The 18,967-nt window shown below is 43.2% G+C and overlaps 1 protein-coding gene across 5 annotated transcripts in view; it reads right to left on the reverse strand.

Annotated features, from left to right (window-relative positions):
* LOC112255941 (zinc finger, MIZ-type containing 1a) overlaps positions 1–18,967 on the reverse strand; it is a 195,610-nt gene that overhangs the window by 110,509 nt on the left and 66,134 nt on the right. For all 5 annotated transcript variants that reach the window (XM_042324911.1, XM_042324884.1, XM_042324872.1 and 2 more), the window contains one exon: positions 16,299–16,414. The gene's annotated coding sequence lies outside the window, so the exon portion shown is untranslated. The remainder of the gene's footprint in view (positions 1–16,298; positions 16,415–18,967) is intronic.

Consider the following 18,967-nt stretch of genomic DNA (forward strand, 5'->3'; position numbering starts at 1 on the left):
CAATAAATCCCTTGAATTGAATTGAATTGATAGACAGACAAAGAGAGCGAGAGACATACAGTGTGAGACAGACAGACAGACAGACAGACAGACAGACAGACAGACAGACAGACAGACAGACAGACAGACAGACAGACAGACAGACAGACAGACAGACAGACAGAGACAGACAGACAGAGACAGAGACAGCCCTTTAATTTGGTACAATCCTTCTATAAACCTCTCTTTTTGACTTGCTTACTCTCCGGTTCACTCTAACACCACTATGTCTTCAACCTGGTTCTCTCTATCCCTCTTTTTCTATTTGATTATCTCTTCCTCTGTTTCAATCCCTCTCTTTGCCTCTCTCTGTCCCTTCCCCCTCTCTCTCACTCTCTCTCTGTCCCTCCCCTCTCTCTCACTCTCTCTCATACACATACACAGTACAACTAACCGTGTGGGGACACACAATTCAGTCCCATTCAAAATCCTATTTTCCCTAACCCCTAACCCTAACCCTAAACCTAACTCGAAAACCTAACCTTAACCTTAACCCTAGCTCCTAACCCTAAAACGAATCCTAGCGCCTAACCCTAAACCTAATTCTAACCCTAACCCTAAACCTAATTCTAACCCTAACACTAAACCCCCTAGAAATAGCAGTTGAACTTGTGGGGACTAACTTCTTGTATAGTTAAACACCCACAAACACACTCCTCATATTACGCCCACTTGTGCTCTGCCTCTTGGCATGTAGCCAGAGGAGAGGATGAGGTGAGGGTCGTATTTCAGGGGGCCAACTGTTGGACACACAGTTAGTAGCCTGTTGCTGTTCTCTCTGTTCTTACACACACACACACACACACACACATACATACACACACACTTACTCTCTGGTTAGCGGGGACAGAGAGGGTTGTATGTCTCAGTCTGTGTTGGCGGGGACAGAGAGGGTTGTATGTCCCAGTCTGTGTTAGCGGGGACAGAGAGTATTGTATGTCCCAGTCTGTGTTAGCGGGGACAGAGAGGGTTGTATGTCCCAGTCTGTGTTAGCGGGGACAGAGAGGATTGTATGTCCCAGTCTGTGTTAGCGGGGACAGAGAGGGTTGTATGTCCCAGTCTGTGTTAGCGGGGACAGAGAGCGTTGTATGTCCCAGTCTGTGTTAGCGGGGACAGAGAGGGTTGTATGTCCCAGTCTGTGTTAGCGGGGACAGAGAGCGTTGTATGTCCCAGTCTGTGTTAGCGGGGACAGAGAGGGTTGTATGTCCCAGTCTGTGTTAGCGGGGACAGAGAGGGTTGTATGTCCCAGTCTGTGTTAGCGGGGACAGAGAGGGTTGTATGTCCCAGTCTGTGTTAGCGGGGACAGAGAGCGTTGTATGTCCCAGTCTGTGTTAGCGGGGACAGAGAGGGTTGTATGTCTCCTGAGCTGTGTTTGCTGTCTCTTTGTGCTCCTCTCCTCCTCCCACCTCTGTACACCGCTCTGGCAGAGCCAGCAGCGTCCTCCAGGTCTGTGGGTTGATGTTGCACTTCTTCAGCACTGTTTTCAGCAGGTCCTTGTAGTGCTTCATCTGTCCCCCTGCAGACCGCCGGCCAATGTGGAACTGGCCATACAGCATTCTAATGACATGGTCGCGCCAGAGCTAGTGTGTTGAGTGACCATGGCCTCCATGCTCCTGCAGTTGGTCTTAAAAAGTATTTCCGTATGGGGCAGACAGTCACGCCAGATGATTCCCATGATGCATTGCAGGCATCCTATGTGGAATCGCTCGAGTTGCTTGACATGGCGACTATAGGTGACAAAGGCTTCACAGCTGTAAAGAAGTGTGGTGATGCAGACGGCTTGATGTGGAGGTGGAGATCCCTGTTTTGGAAGACCCTGCGTCTGAGTTTTCTGAAGGCAGCGGAGGCTTGTTTGATCTGGTTTTCAATTTCGGGGTCCAGGGGAATTATCTTCTTTTGCATTTCTCGACAGTTGAGTGGAACACGAGATAGGTGCGTGCAGTAGTCTATCCAGGCAATTTTTTGGACACCTTTTCTAGACCTCTACACAGCTGAGGTGAGCAATGTGACTTCAAAATAGGGCTGCTCAGTCCCCCTCCCACACACACATACATACAGTACCAGTCAAAAGTTTGACACACCTACTCATTCAAGAGTTTTTCTTTATTTGTACTATTTTCTACATTGTAGAATAATAGTGAAGACATCAACACTATGAAATAACACATATGGAATCATGTAGTAACCAAAAAAGTGTTAAACAAATCAAAATATATTTTATATTTCAGATTCTTCAAAGTAGCCACCCTTTGCCTAGAGCATACCGAACTGTTGGCTGAAGAGGTCCATCAGCCAATTTCTTGGGCTACTCTACCTATTTTGGCAATTGGTTTGGACCCCTGCTGATCCATCACGACTGGTATGCCGACGTAACCGCACGAGGGGGCTACAACAGACTTCTTCCGTCGCAATGTCCCTCTAAGGCCCTCTGCTAGCCTGCTAGCCCCGGCCCTCTAGCTGTCTGAATCGCCATGTGTCCAGCCACCCAGCTACTCACTGAACCCTATGATCACTCGGCTACACATGCCTCTCCCTAATGTCAATGTGCCTTGTCCATTGCTGTTTTGGTTAGTTATTATTGTCTTATTTCACTGTAGAGCCTCCAGCCCTGCTCAATATGCCTCAGCTAACCCTCTTGTCCCACCTCCCACACATGCAGTGACCTCTCCTGGTTTAATTGATGTCTCTAGAGACAATACCTCTCTCATCGTCACTCAATGCCTAGGTTTACCTCCACCGTATTCACATCCTATCATAACTTTGTCTGTACATTATGCATTGAATCTATTCTACCTCGCCCAGAAACCTGCTCCGCCTACTCTCTGTTCCGAACATACTAGATGACCAGTTCATATAGCCTTTAGCCAACCCTTTTTACCCTACTCCTCCTCTGTTCCTCTGGTGATGTAGAGGTTAATCCAGGTCCTGCAGTGCCTAGCTCCATTCCCATTCCCCAGGCGATCTCATTTGTTGACTTCTGTTACTGTAAAAGCCTTGGTTTCATGCATGTTAACATTAGAAGCCTCCTCCCTAAGTTTGTTCTATTCACTGCTTTAGCACACTGTGCCAACCCGGATGTCCTAGCCGTGTCTGAATCCTGGCTCATGAAGGCCACCAAAAACCCTGAAATTTCCCTCCCTAACTATACAATTTTCCGACAAAATAGAACTGCCAAAGGGGGGGAGTTGCAATCTACTGTAGAGAGAGCCTGCAGAGTTCTGTCGTACTATCCAGGTCTGTGCCCAAACAATTTGAACTTATACTTTTAAAATCCACCTTTCCAGAAACAAGTCTCTCACCATTACCACTTGCTATACACCACACTCTGCCCCCAGCTGTGCCCTGAACACCATATGTGAATTGATTGCCCCCCATCTATCTTCAGAGCTCGTGCTGTTAGGTGACCTAAACTGGGCCATGCTTAACACCCCGGCCATCCTACAATCTAAGCTTGATGTCCTCAATCTCACACAAATGATCAATGAACCTACCAGGTACAACCCCAAATCCGTAAGCACAGGTACCCTCATAGATATCATCCTAACCAACCTGCCCTCCAAATACACCTCTGCTGTCTTCAACCAGGATCTCAGCGAACACTGCCTTATTGCTTGTGTCCATAATGGGTCTGCGGTCAAATGACCACCCCTCATCACCGTCAAACGCTCCCTAAAACACTTCAGCGAGCAGGCCTTTCTAATAGACCTGGCCCGGGTATCCTGGAAGGATATTGACCTCATTCCGTCAGTAGAAGACTCCTGTGCTTTCCTCACAATAAGCATGGCCCTTTCAAAAAATGTAGAACCGGGAACAGATATAGCCCGTGGCTCACTCCAGACCTGGCTGCCCTTGACCAGCACAAAAACATCCTGTGGCAATCTGCAATAGCATCGAACAGCCCCAGCGACATGCAACTTTTCAGGGATTTTCTACAGACCTATATCTATCCTACCCTGCCTTTCTAAGGTCTTCGAAAGCCAAGTTAACAAACAGATCACCAACAATGGTGATCTCTTTGGACACTGTGCTAACTAACCTCTAGACGAGCTTCAATGCCATACAACTCTCCTTCTGTGGCCTCCAACTGCTCTTAAATGCAAGTAAAACTAAATGCATGCTCTTCAACCGATCACTACCAGCACCTGCCCGCCCATCCAGCATCACTACTCTGGACGGTTCTGACTTAGAATATGTGGACATCTACAAATACCTAGGTGTCTGGTTAGACTGTAAACTCTCCTTCCAGACTCACATTAAGCATCTCCATTCCAAAATTAAATCTAGAATCAGCTTCCTATTTCACAACAAAGCATCCTTCACTCATGCTGCCAAACATACCCTTGTAAAACTAACTATCCTACCGATCGTTGACTTTGGCGATGTCAATTACAAAATAGCCTTCAAACACTGTACTCAGCAAACTGGATGCAGTCTATCACAGTGTCATCCGTTTTGTCACCAAAGCCCCATATACCACCCACTACTGTGACCTGTATGCTCTCGTTGGCTGGCCCTCGCTTCATATTCGTCGCCAAACCCATAGCTCCAGGTCATCTATAAGTCTTTGCTAGGTAAAGCTCCGCCTTATCTCAGCTCACTGGTTAACATAGTAGCACCCACCCGTAGCACGAGCTCCAGCAGGTATATTTTACTGGTCCCCCCCAAAGCCAATTCCTCCATTGGCCGCCTTTCCTTCCAGTTCTCTACTGCCAATGACTGGAACGAATTGCAAAAATCACTGAAGCTGGAGACTCATATCTCCCTCACTAACTTTAAGCACCTGCTGTCAGAGCAGCTCACAGATCACTGCACCTGTACATAGCGCATCTTGTAAATAGCCAATCCAACTACCTTGTCCCCATACTGTCAATTTATTTATTTATGCTCCTTTGCACCACAGTATCTCTACTTGCACATTCATTTTCTGCACATCTATCACTCCAGGGTTTAATTGCTAAATTGTAACTATTTTGCCACTATGGCCTATTTATTGCCTTACCTCCCTTAGCTTATCTCATTTGCACACACTGTATATAGACTTTTTTCTATTGTATTATTGACTGTATGTTTGTTTACTCCATGTGTTGTTGTTTGTGTCGCACTGCTTTGCTTTATCTTGGCCGGGTCACAGTTGTAACTAGCCTACCTGGTTAAATAAAGGTGAAATAAAATAAAATATAAAATAAAAACGTATATAATGTGTTGGGAAGGGACTTCTTTCTCACTGTTGATGAAATCATTTCATTGAACTCTGCTGGGTTCCCCTCTGCTTTTATATAACTGACAATTCCACTTAGTCCTCACACACACACCTTCTGGAGACTTCGCAAGTCGCATTAGTATATTTTCCAACACGTCCCCGCCGAAGAACTTAATCGAGATTTTAGTTCTGGGTTACCGAGATTCGTGTACGATAGACAGAGCTACAGCTTGAAGTCTGTCCTTACACAGTTCATATTAAAACCAAGAACAAAGAACATGTCTAACATACAGGTCACTGCCAAAATAAAAGAAACACTAAAAGAATACAACGTATATTTAAAGCAGGTGCTTCCACACAGGTGTGGTTCCTGAGTTAATTAAGCAGTTAACATCCCATCTCTGTCTTTGTTTCTCTTTCTCGCTCTCTATCCCTCTCTCTCTCATTTCCACTCTGTCTTTCTCTCTATCTCTCTCTCTCGTTCTCTGTCTTTCTCCCTCTCCTCTGACCATGCAGACAGAGCAAGCCGTGACAGCAACTGCCACCTCGCCACACCATTTGTGAAATTATTCAAATGAGGCTATTGTTTTGTTGTTTACTGACTTGAATGGCTAGACAGACAAAAGGGAACATGTTTCAATTATTCATTAACATTCTCCCTTCCTCTCTCCCCCTCTCGTTCTCTTTCTTTCTCTTTTCCTTATTTTTCCTCTCTCTTATTACCTCTCTCTCAATCCCTATCCCCTTCCTCTTCCTCCCCCACTTTCTCCCCCTCCATCCACACCCCCTCCCACCCTTACCTTCCCTCTCCTCGTAGGCGTTATGAAAAGCAGAGCCATTAAGGAATGTGTCCCTTCTTGTGATTTGGAGCATATTACAACCATTCATCAGAGGAAGGGGACACCTGACAGGCCGACAGACAGAGAGCAGTCTCTGTAATCACATAAAACCATGTCCCTACATACAAAAGTATGTGGACACCCCATCATATTAGTGGACTCTGCAATTTCAGCCACATCCATTGCTGACAGGTGTATAAAATTGAGAACATAGCCATGCAATCTCCATAGACAAACACTGGCACTAGAATGGCCTTACTGGGCTGACAAGGTAAAAATCTGTCTTTATGCCCCTGAACAAGGAAGTTAACCCACAGTTCCTAGGCCATCATTGTAAGTAAGAATTTGTTCTTAACTGACTTGCCTAGTTAAAAAAAAGGTTAAATAAATAAAAAATGAAAAAATACACTGAAGAGCTCAGTGACTTTCAACGTAGCACCGTCATAGGATGCCACCTGTCCAACAAGACAGTTTGTCAAATTTCTGCCCTGCTAGAGCTGCCCCGGTCAACTGTAAGGGCTGTTATTGTGATGTGGAAATGTCTAGGAGCAACAACGGCTCAGCCACAAAGTGGTAGGCCACACAAGCTCACAAAACGGGACTGCCAAGTACGGAAGCGCGTAGTGTCTAAAAACCGCCTGTCCTCGGTTGAAACACTCACTACCAAGTTCCAAACTGCCTCTGGAAGCAATGTCAGCACAAGAACTGTTCCTCCGGAGCTTCCTGAAATGGGTTTCCATGGGCGAGCAGATGCACACAAGCCTAAGATCACCATGTGTAATGCCAAGTGTCGACTGGAGTGGTGTAAAGCTCGCCGCCATTGGACTCTGGAGCAGTTGAAACTCATTCTCAAGAGTGATGAATCATGCTTTACATCTGGCAGTCCCAAGGACGAATGCATATTGCCAACTCTAAAGTTTGTTGGAGGATGAATAATGGTCTGGTGCTGTTTTTCATGGTTCGGGCTAGGCCCCTTAGTTCCAGTGAAGGGAAATATTAACGCCACAGCATACAATTACATTCTATACGATCCTGTGCTTCCAACTTTCTGGCAACAGTTTGGGAAAGGCCTTTTCCTGTTTCAGCATGACAATGCCCCCATGCACAAAGCGAGGTACATACAGAAATGGTTTGTTGAGATCGGTGTGGAAGAACTAGACTGGCCCGCACAGAGCCCTGACCTCAACCCCTTTGAAAACCTTTGGTTGGAATTGGAACGCCAACTGCGAGGCAGGCCTAATCGCCCAGCATCAGTGCCCCACCTCATTAATGCTCTTGTGGCTGAATAGAAGCAAGTCCCCACAGAAATGTTCCAACATCTAGTGTAAAGCCTTCTCGGAACAGTGGAGGCTGTTATAGCAGCAAAGGGGGGAACAACTCCATATTAATGCCCATGATTTTGGAATGGAGTGAGACAAGCACATACTTTTGGTCATGTAGAATACACTTCCGGTGCCGACAGAGATGGCCGCCTCGCTTCGCGTTCCTAGGAAACTATGCAGTATTTTGTTTTTTTACGTGTTATTTCTTACATTGGTACCCCAGGTAATCTTAGGTTTCATTACATACAGTCGGGAGGCACTACTGAATATAAGAGCAACGTCAACTCACCATCAATAGGACCAGGAATATGACTTTCCCGAAGCGGATCCTGTGTTCTGCCTTCCACCCAGGACAACGGAATGGATCCCAGCCTGCGACCAAAAACAACGACGTCGTAAAAGAGGGAAATGAAGCGGTCTTCTGGTCAGGCTCCGGAGACGGGCACATCGTGCACCACTCGCTAGCATCCCATTGTCCCTGTTCCCAAGAAAGCTAAGGTAACTGAGCTAAATGACTACCGCCCCTTAGCACTCACTTCCATCATTATGAAGTGCTTTGAGAGACTAGTCAAGGACCATATCACCTCCACCCTGCATGACACCCTAGACCCACTCCAATTTGCTTACCGCCCAAATAGGTCCACAGACGATGCAATCTCAACGACACTGCACACTGCCCTAACCCATCTGGACAAGAGGAATACCTATGTGAGAATGCTGTTCATCGACTACAGCTCAGCATTTAACACCATAGTACCCTCCAAACTCGTCATCAAGCTCGAGACCCTGGGTCTCAACACCGCCTTGTGCAACTGGGTACTGGACTTCCTGACGGATTGCCCCCAGGTGGTGAGGGTAGGTAACAAGATCTCCACCCCGCTGATCCACAAGGGTGCGTTCTGAGCCCTCTCCTGTAATCCCTGTTCACCCATGACTGCGTGGCCATGCACGTCTCCAACTCAATCATCAAGTTTGCGGATGACACTACAGTGGTAGGCTTGATTACCAACAACGACGAGACGGCCTACAGGGAGGAGGTGAGGGCCCTCGGAGTGTGGTATCAGGAAAATAACCTCACACTCAACGTCAACAAAACAAAACAAAGAACAAACTTCGCTACACTCGCATTAACATCTGCTAACCATGTGTTTGTGACAAATAAATTTGATTTGATTATCATTCTTAATATACACTCTACAAGGTGTCGAAAGCGTTCTATAGGGATGCTGGCCCATGTTGACTCCCAATGCTTCCCACAGTTGTGTCAAATTAGCTGGATGTCCTTTGGGTGGTGGACCATTCTTGATTCACACGGGAAACTGTTGAGCATGAAAAACCCAGCTGCGTTGCAGTTCTTGACACACTCAAACCGGTGCGCCTGGCACCTACTACCATATCCCATTCAAAGGCAATTTAATCTTTTGTTTTGTCTTGCCAATTCACCCTCTGAATGGCACACATACACAATCCATGTCTCAACTGTCTCAAGGCTTAAAAATCCTTCTTTAACCTGTCTCCTCCCCTTCATCTACACTGATTGAAGTGGATTTAACAAGTGATATCAATAAGGGATCATAGCTTTCAACTGGATTCACCTGGTCAGTCTATGTCATGGAAATGCACCAATGACCCATACAGTGCAAAAAAATGAAAAACATGTTTTAAGTGTAAATGTTACAACAACCTATAGCTACGTTTTTGTTATTTGGAGTTATTAAATGCTTTTTAATTAGGATCGCAGCATATTATGCACATCTGAAAACATAGCAGCAAATGCTGGACAAATATTATTGATCTCTTTTGTTTTAATATGTTAAAATACACAACATCTTATGCACCAGAGTTTGTGAGCAGAAAGGAGCTAGAGCGGACTGAAGAGCGGAGCATGCCCAATTTGACTGGAGCAGACTCGACCTTTTTCGAAATCCAGCCTCCGCCTTTTTCGCTCCAGTAGCGCTCACTTCACGAGCTCAGGCCATGCCCGGCCCAGCATGCATTTGTAATCTACTTGTGTGCTGCTATAGCCCCTTGCTTTAGCTACTGTCATGAAGTTCCCTAAATATTTACAGAAAGAAACACACAGGTGCTAAATCAAGGTGACTTACAAAGATTAGGACCAAGAGCAAGAGAGGGAGTGCGGTGATGTAGTGTTCACAAATAAATAACCATTGTGGAATCTGAAAAGACACGTATCCCGAAAGCATGTTACGTGCACATGCTAAAAGAAAGGAACGAGGTGGGTAGGTAACTAAGTGTGTCATTGTCGCAAAGTATTTATAAACTAAAAATCAGATCTCTTAAAAGTTCCGTTCATTTTCGTTCTATTATCTATACAATAGGCCTGGCATATTCCCACGTTCAAGGAGCTTTCCTTTTTGATTGGGTTATTTTGCCTAAAAACCTTGAGGCCTACCTATAGAAAAATGTTTAAAAAACAACTCTGCCCAGCCTGGCCAGAGTGGCCAAAATGGTGTTTAGCATCCCCAGTGGCACCATCGCATGAGCCTGAAGTCACAGACTGGACAAATTCGTGTTTCTAAAAATGAATTCAAAAGCTCTAATAAGTCATTTTTTGTTTCATTTGTATTTAATTCTAAGAACGGAATGTTGTTTAAATGCTGAGGGCTTTATGTCCCTACCAGCATATTGTGTCTTACTCGCAAATGCATCACAATGTGTTTATTTGTAGGCTATAACCTTGAAATAAATGAAATAATATAGCCTAAATAATTTGCTTAGGCTCCCTGTCTGGCTCCTGACCTATTTAAAGTGTTTATATGATGTTTAATACGACGTGTTGCCTATTTGAAATGATGTTCGCCTCTTACATTCACCTTTTCATGTTTATTCAAACACTTTTCATTTAAACCCATATGGTTCGATTTCAATAATTCAAAAACAAGGTTCAGTTAGACACAAAAATAGATGGATGTTGGTTAAATTGTTATTTTAATGAATAGGGTCAAGTTGGAGCAGCAGTTCTTTTCCTGCTGCTGCTCCAAATCCTTTTTTTGCGGAGCTGTAGGAAAGCACATGGTGAGCAAGCACTGCTCCATGAGCGATAAGCGAGATGTTCAACCGCTCAACTCTGCTCGCATGATCTGCTATGCACATACGTGGACATTATAAAGGGTTCAATTTTTTCGAATAAAACAATGGCCAGTTTGGGTCACAGTTGCACGTGTTTTTGTAAAAACAGAGGCTATGTCTGCCCCGCCAATTCGTTGTGTTTTTTTCTCAATATTGCCCGTGCGCTGACTGAGTCTGACACCCCTGGGCTAGCGAAACAATCTATGTAGCTAGCTATTTATTTAGCAAGCTACAAACACAGAGCCTAATGTTAGCTAGCTAGCTGCTTGGAGGACGTAATGTCATGTCATTGGAGGAGTGGGTGAGTGACTGACTTTTTCCCCTCATATCGTTTTTCCGTGGCTACAGCTAGAGTACGAGTGTCATTTGTTTAGCTAACAAGAAATGTGAATCACTTTGCTATCTAGCTAGCTATGCTGCACTTGAACAACTGTTATCCACAGTTACCATATCTTTTAGTTGTCAATCAAATGTATTTGGCATCGATCAAATGGGTGGGCTGGCAGGCAAGTTCCCATTCAGTTGTCAAAACATGGGTTGGAACAAGCATGCATTGGCAGGCAAGCTGCAGAAGGACGAGCATGCTACTATTCCCCATCGTTCATCAGTGCAATTTTGATGGCCAACTAGGCTGAAAAAGTTTGAGAAGGTTTATCTAATGTTCCCTCATTAGATTTTAGCTCATCTCTCACTGGCTAGCATTAGTTGTTGATCTTGTTGATGTGCATAGGCAACTGAGGGAGAGAGCCTACCTATTCATGGTTGTTTGATCAATAGGACAGTAAAGTTCCCAAATGTAAGCGGACTCCCATGATATTTACAGTACATATTTGCAGTAATCCATTAAGGTGTATTTTCTGGCTTTTGGAGAATGCATTCTAATGATCTAAAGTCACGCTGTTGCTACTGCCTGCAAACAAACAGTCCAGTTCAAAGTGAATGAGGGCAGGCCCATGTGGCAAATGGCTTACTTGCATATAGGCCTACTGTAGCTCTGATTAGCAATGGAGCACCAGTCTGCGTAGACCCCAGTCATAGACAAGACAGATTTGTATTTGGTTTTATTTGGTTTGGTTTTAATTCCCAAACATTCTATGAATTTATAAAAATGTGAAAATGACCACATCTACAGTGGCTTGCGAAAGTATTCACCCCTTGGCATTTTTCCTATTTTGTTGCCTTACAACCTGGAATTAAAATTTATTTTTGGGGGGGTTTGAATCATTTGATTTACACAACATGCCTACCACTTTGAAGATGCAAAATATTTTTGTAAAACAAACAAGACAAAAAAACTGAACTTGAGCGTGCATAACTATTCACCCCCCCAAAGTCAATAGAGAGCCACCTTTTGCAGCAGATTACAGCTACAAGTCTCTTGGGGTATGTCTCTATAAGCTCGGCACATCTAGCCACTGGGATTTTTGCCCATTCTTCAAGCTCTGCTGGTGTACAGCCATATTTAAGTCATACCACAGATTCTCAATTGGATTGAGGTCTGGGATTTGACAAGGCCATTCCAAGGCATTTAAATGTTTCCCCTTAAACCACTCGAGCGTTGCTTTAGCAGTATGCTTACGGTCATTGTCCTGCTGGAAAGTGAACCTCTGTCCTAGTCTCAAATCTCTGGAAATCTGAAACCGGTTTCCCTCAAGAATTTCCCTGTATTTAGCGCCATCCATCATTCCTTCAATTCTGACCAGTTTACCAGTCCCTGATGAAAAACATACCCACAGCATGATGCTGCCACCACCATGCTTCACTGTGGGGATAGGGTTCTCGGAGTGATGAGAGGTGTTTGGTTTGCCCCAGACATTGTGTTTTCCTTGATGGCCAAAAAGCTCAAGTTTAGTCCCATCTGACCAGAATACCTTCTTTAATATGTTTGGGGAGTCTCCCACATGCCTTTTGGAGAACACCAAACGTGTTTGCTTATTACTTTCTTTAAGCAATGGCTTTTTTCTGGCCACTCTTCCCTAAAGCCCAGCTCTGTGGAGTGTACGGCTTAAAGTGGTCTATGGACAGATAATCCAATCTCCACTGTGGAGCTTTGCAGCTACTTCAGGGTTATCTTTGGTCTCTTTGTTGCCTCTCTGATTAATGCCCTCCTTGCCTGGTCCGTGAGTTTTGGTGGGCGGCCTTCTCTTGACAGGTTTGTTGTGGTGCCATATCCTTTCCATTTTTTAATAATGGATTTAATGGTGCTCCGTGGGATTTTAAAGTTTCTGATATTTTTTTATAACCCAACCCTGATCTGTACTTCTCCACAACTTTGTCCCTGACCTGTTTGGGGAGCTCCTTGGTCTTCATGGTGCTGCTTGCTTGGTGGTGCCCCTTGCTTAGTGGTGTTGCAGACTCTTGGGCCTTTCAGAACAGGCGTATATATACTAAGATCATGTAACAGATTATGTGACACTTAAATAAAGTCCACCTGTGTGCAATCTAACTAATTATGTGACTTCTGAAGGTAATTGGTTGCACCAGATCTTATTTAGGGGCTTCATAGTAAAGGGGGTGAATACATATGCACACACCACTTTTCTGGTTTTTTAGTTTTTTAGTTTTTTGAAACAAGTTATTTTTTTCATTTCACTTCACCAATTTGGACTATTTTGTTTATGTCCATTACATGAAATCCAAATAAAAATACATTTAAATTACAGGTTGTAACAAAATAGGAAAAATGCCAACGGGGTGAATACTTTTGCAAGCCACTGTAAGTGCTCAGTTGTCAGTAAATGTAAAAAAATAAATAAAAATAAAAAATTAATATACTTCCTGGGGGTGTTTATGAACAGATTTTCATTTGTTTTTGCTAAATAATAATAATAATAAACCTGGATGTTTAATTTCATATTATGAGTCATGTTTTACCTTGCTTCAAAGTAGACTATAGGCAAAATCCGACCATGTTAATGTGGAGGCAATTATTTAAAAAAGACTTCGTAGGCGGCGCGTGAGTTTCAAGTTTGGAGAAGCTTACAATTTATCCTCCTGTTCTGCATGCCAATTATGATTTTAATTTGTGCATTTTCATAGAACAGTTTCATTTCAATAATAACGTTTTTGTTTTGCAAAATCTGGATTAAAATGATAAAAATCTAAAAGTTGAAACTCAACTAATGCGAGATCACTAGCCTCTGCCATATGGACACACTGATACGCCGTGATCCATTGGCGGCTAAAGAAATGAGCGCATGGAACTCATAGCCTATAGGCCAATGCAGCAGTAGGCCTATAATTTCAATTGCTCTTTCACACTGAGGATTGGTGATTATCGAGGGGGAGATTGTTGTTAAGCTTTTACTGTGAGGAACTATAGTTTTAATGTATTATCATTTGCAATGGATGTTAAAAAAACACTATGCTTGCTCAGACGCACACGCTCCCTCAACATTATCAGGACAGAGAAACCAGATACATCCTCACTGCTTACATGGAGCACTCCAAACAAAAGACAAATCTGGTAAATTATGGTTATGAAATAAACCAAAACTTGTTTCTCACAATTGTAGCAGGTTGTGAACTCTGCAAACCACGTTTCCACTCTGAGAATGGGAACTGTAAATAACCGTAATTAATACATACATTAACCAATTATTTATATATACACTAGATGACTGACAGGGGGCGCTGTTTAGAAGCCACGGCGCCACCATCTTGGCACTCCCTCACCATTGTAAAAAATACTTTGGAGGCTCGGCAAATGCATTTATTAATGTCTACATTTATTCTATTACAGACACCTAAATGCATACTTTTTAAATTATATTATGTGAGCTAAATGTAAACATTTAACATTTTAAAATATATAGAAACAGTTTCCTTAAAGTATAATTACTGTCCCCACTACAACAGAGAAATCCTTAGACATGTAATTCTGTCCTTTAAACATTTAATTGAAATACTGTAGAATTCCATTCATTCCTATGGAGGACTGCTTTTCTGAGGTGTGCCAATATAGCCAACCGGTGGCGTCAATCGTCTCATTGGCCAATATATTGCATCAGCAATCCAGGGATTACAGTATATACATCATTGGCATTAACAGAAATGAATGTAACCAGATGACGGGGATTAACGATATATTTACTACTGGTGACATATGTAATGGGGAATTGATTTTAAAAAATCAAAGGGCAAACAACTCACACAATGAAACAATGAATGCGCAAGAATTGATGGGAGACAGCTGAGTCCTTCTGGAGAGAGACTCGCCCATATCTTCACCACACACCCCTCCCCTTCTTGTCTCAAAAGTTTAAATTATACTCAAGACACATTATCTTCAAACATATTTTAGATCTTTTCACTGACAGCCCTAACTCAATAAGCAACTAGGCCTATTGCCACGCGCACTGCCCAGACTGCGGGCCTCCCAAATAGGCATAGGCCTACGAGTTTGTGATTTTAAGCAATCCACATCTATTTTTTAAAAGAAGCTAAGGACCGTGGATTCCTCTGTAGCTAAGTCATGGTTTCTGGTGAAGTATAATGCATGATTTTATTTATTTCTGTATGGACAGGAGTAATTATATAACTTCCTTATTGGATCCAGAGTTATGCCATTTCTCTCATGTTCTACTGTTTTTCATATCAACTTTATTTTATTGTCCAGAAGCCAAAGGCACAATCCTAGTCATATCAGCAACCTATCCTGGTTGTTGTATCTTTGGATTCCCCCTTTTTCTAAGTTTCAAACAGAAATGTTCATCTCTGTCACACATGGAACCGCTATAAGGTGTGCTGTTTAAAATTATGTTTTTCCAGGTGTGCTGTTTAGAATGGGGATTTCCCGCAAATTGCATTTTGGCAAATGTTTGAAAATGATGTTTTATTGGCTGCTTCATTACATGAGTTTCATGTTCTGTTAAGATGCCTTACCATAATCTAAATGTGATTTATGTCATTCTGAGCACCATGGGTATGCACCCAATGGATTTGGGTCCGGTACATTTCTTAAATGACCGGTAAATTAGAATCTTCTCCGGTCACGTTGTCCGGCACCACATTCTCCTAACGGAAGCCCTGACAAACACACACACACACACACACACACACACACACACACACACACACACACACACACACACACAGAGGAGGGGAGAAACACTGGGATGCTGCCCTTCGTGTTCCAGGAATACATTTTCCTCAAGTCAACATTATGGGGAGAGAGAAAGGGAGGGAGAAAGATGGAGGGAGAGAGAAAATGGGAGGAGAGGATGCAACTCTCCTTTCACTGTACACACTCCCTTTCTATGACTGGCTGTCAACCTCAGTTTCAAGCTTCACACCCAATCCTCTCTCTTCTGTGAAAGGTGTTAGTCCTTCAATCCAAGCAGAGAAAACATTTCCCCTGGTGTGACTTGTTTTCATTGTGCAGCCGTGACAACAGCTTTCCCAATACATAAAAAATCATTAAACTGGGAAAGCACTTCTGTATGTGTCTGTCAGACCAGAGTTCAAACATGTTTATTTGATTAGTTGTTATTATAAATACTTATTTTCTGTGCATTTGAGTATTTTCAAATACATTATGTCAAAAACTCCTAGGACCTGGGTTCAATACAAGGAGTATTTATTTGAATAAATACTCTGTATTTGTGTATTTTCAAATGCATGCCAATACCTTCCAAGTGTATTTCCAAATACATTCCAATATTAAAATACTTTCGAATAACAAATATCTGAATATCAACTTCAAAATGTATGTGTAAGTAATTTAAATCATTTAAATAGTATTTGAACCCAGGTCTGGTGTGTGTGCGCGTGTGTGTAGGAAGAGGATACGGGGGGTCGTTTGCCTACCTGTGTGGACTCTGACCTGGGCTGGGAGTGATGTCACAAGCCCCCCTCACCCCCACCCCTCCCTTCATGTATATCCTTCAGGAGCGGTCCTCACTGGTCTTCACCGTACACCGGACCTGACAGAGAGAAGGAGAGGAAGGGAAATAAGCTGTTCAATTTCTGCAAAGATCTACAAGGTTACAAAGATTTGTTCCTGCTGCGAAAATGCTGTGTGTGTGTGTGTGTGTGTGTGTGTGTGTGCCACGAGACATTAGCTGTTAGCCCACTGAGCTAAAGCCTCGGGTATTCACTCTGGGAGGTCACACTAGTCTTCAAGTTTACTCATCACATGAGCATAGTCCAAAGAACCACCTCTATTACAAGTGCATTCTGCAGAAATATGCAAATATGTCTGTCTGTAGCACCCTTCCATCCAAGTGAAACGCTACAGTGAAATCCTCAAAGAAATGAATCACGTTAAACAAGACTCTATCTGTGACTTTAAACAGTGTAACTCTAAGCTGTGTGTGTGTGTAGATTTCCGTTAGGAAAATGTGGAGCCAGAAAACTTGACTGGGGAAGATTCTAATTTACCGGACATTTGAGAAATTTACCGGACCCATATGCATTGGGTGCATAACCCATTAGGGCGTCTACCCAGAATGACAGCCTAGGAACAGTGGGTTAACTGCCTTGTTCAGGGGTAGAACGAGAGATTTGTACCTTGTCAGCTCGGGGAGTTGAACTTGCAACATTTCAGTTACTAGTCCAACGCTCTAACCACTAGGCTACGCCGACACCCCACTGCTGGGTTGCTAATATGACTAGGATTGTGCCTTTGGCTTCTGGACAATGAAAAAAAGTATATATTAAAAACAATAGAACAGGAGAGAAATCGCAGAACAGCGTGTCCAATAGGGATGAAAATGGAAATAAATGTGCCAAAATGATATAATTACTAGTGTCTATATTGGGGGGGGAGTAATAATTCAAAATACGTCTCCAGAATGCATGATTGCCACAGAGAAAACGGGTATCGTTAGCTTCTAAAAACATCATCTATGGATTGTTTCAAATCACAAGCTCTATGCCTACTTGGGGAATCCCGCAAATTGTGCAGCGAATGGCAATAGGCCTAGCTGATTATTGAGCTGCGGCTGTCAGTGAAAAGCGTCTCAAATATGTGTGAAGATAATGTGTCTTGAGTATAATGTAAAATGTTGAGACAAAAGAAGGGGAGGGGTGTGTGGCAAAGATATAGGCAAGTCTCTCTCCAGAATGGCTCAGCTGTCTCCCGACAATTCTTGTGCATTCATTTTCAATTGTGTGAATTGTTTGCCCTTTGATTTTTAAAAATAAATTCCCCATTACATATGCCACCAGTAGTAAATGTCCCATTAATCCCCGTCGTTTGGTTACATACATTTCTTTTAATGTATGTATTAATCACAGTCATTTTCCGTTCTCATTCTCGGAGTGGAAACGTTGTTTGCAAACTTCACAACCTGCTACACTTGTGAGAAACAAATCTCGTTACCATCATTTACAAGATTTGTCCATTTCTTCATAGTCTTTTGTGTGGAGTGCTCCATGTGAGCAATGAGCATGTGTCTGGTTTCTCTGTGTTGATCATGTTAATGGAGCGCACACACCTGAGCAAGCATAGAAGAACCTGGCCTGCTGCGCGGAAATGTAGGAAAGGGTTTTCTTTTAACATCCATTGCGAATGATAATACAGTGCATTGGGAAAGTATTCAGACCCCTTCACTTTTTCCACATGTTGTTACATTACAGCCTTATTCTAAAATTGATTGAATTAAAAATGTTCCTCATCAATCTACACACAATACTCCATAATGATGAAGCGAAAACATGTTTTTAGAAATGTTTGCAAATGTATAAAAATAAAAACCAGACATACCTTATTTACATAAGTATTCAGACCCTGCTATGAGACTCATTATTGAGCTCAGGGGCATCCTGTTCCCGCTGATTCTTTTATTTTTATTTAACTAGTCAAGTCAGTTAAGAACAAATTCTTCTTTACAATGACGGCCTACTCCGGCCAAACCCTAACCCGGATGACGATAGGCCATTTGTGCACCACCCTATGGGACTCCCAATCACAGCCGGTTGTGATACAGCCTGGTATCAAACCAGAGTCTGTAGTGATGCCTCTTACCTTGAGATGCAGTGCCTTAGACCGCTGTGCCACTCAGGAGCCCCTTGAGATGTTTCTACAACTTGATTGGAGTCCGCATGTGGTAAATTGAATTGATTGGACATGATTTGGAAAGGTACACACCTGTCTGTATAAGGTCCCATGCATGTCAGATCAAAAACTAAGCCATGAGGACGAAGGAATTGTCCGTAGAGCTCAAAGACAGGATTATGTCGAGACAGAGAATGTCTGCAGCATTAAAGGTCCCCAAGAACACAGTGGCCTCCATCATTCTTAAATGGAAGACGTTCCTAGAGCTTACTGCCCGGCCAAACTGAGAAATCAGGGGAGAAGGTCCTTGGTCAGGGAGGTGACAAAGAACCCGATGGTCACTCTGACAGAGCTCTAGAGTTCCTCTGTGGAGATGGGAGAACCTTCCAGAAGGACAACCATATATGCAGCACTCCACCAATCAGACCTTTATGGTAGAGTGGCCAGACGGAAGCCACTCCTCAGTAAAAGGCACATG

Source organism: Oncorhynchus tshawytscha, linkage group LG01, assembly GCF_018296145.1.
Source record: "Oncorhynchus tshawytscha isolate Ot180627B linkage group LG01, Otsh_v2.0, whole genome shotgun sequence".
In the NCBI taxonomy this organism is placed as follows: Eukaryota; Metazoa; Chordata; class Actinopteri; order Salmoniformes; family Salmonidae; genus Oncorhynchus; species Oncorhynchus tshawytscha.